This window comes from Theropithecus gelada, chromosome 1 (assembly GCF_003255815.1).
Source record: "Theropithecus gelada isolate Dixy chromosome 1, Tgel_1.0, whole genome shotgun sequence".
Taxonomy (NCBI): domain Eukaryota; kingdom Metazoa; phylum Chordata; class Mammalia; order Primates; family Cercopithecidae; genus Theropithecus; species Theropithecus gelada.
In genome coordinates, this window is record NC_037668.1 from 53,631,894 (window position 1) to 53,632,749 (window position 856).

Here is an 856-nt window from a genome sequence, read left to right on the forward strand (position 1 = left end):
GAACTCGCCTGGGAGGGATCGCTCCTGGGAGATCCGAACGCGGGAGGGTCTGGAGCGCGACGGCAGCTGGATAGTATTCGAGCCCATCCGAGTAAGCGGTAACTGGATCATTTCTGGGGCCTCCCTGACTCCTCTTCCAGAGCCTCCTACCGACCTGTTCTGAGACCCGTCACCAAGTCCCCTCCTTCCTTCATGCCCTCCACTCTTCCCTAAATGCAAGTCTCCTCCCCGAGCCCATGTCCTCCTCGGCTTCTGCTCTCCTCACCGAGTCCTGGTCTCACTCAGTAAATTTCGAGTCTGAGCCTTCTCTGCCTGTCTCCTTCCATTCTTACCTTTCCTGTCACATCAGATTACTCTTCTCCCAGGCTGTCCCTCGTGCCAACCTTTTTTTGGTAAATATTCCTTAATGATCTAGAAACAGTCTCTCCCTTCTTTTTGTTCCATAACGGTCCTTCAAAACTTCAACCCTCGCTGGGCGTCGTGGCTCACGCCTGTAATCCCAGCACTTTGGGAGGCCGAGGCGGGCGGATCACGAGGTTAGGAGATCAAGACCATCCTGGCGCCGGGCGCGGTGGCTCACGCCTGTAATCCCAGCACTTTGGGAGGCCGAGGCGGGCGGATCACAAGGTCAGGAGATCGAGACCACAGTGAAACCCCGTCTCTACTAAAAATACAAAAAATTAGCCGGGCGCGGTGGTGGGCGCCTGTAGTCCCAGCTACTCAGGAGGCTGAGGCAGGAGAATGGCGTGAACCCGGGAGGCGGAGCTTGCAGTGAGCCGAGATCGCGCCACTGCACTCCAGCCTGGGCGACAGCGCGAGACTCCGTCTCAAAAAAAAAAAAAAAAAAAAAAAAAAA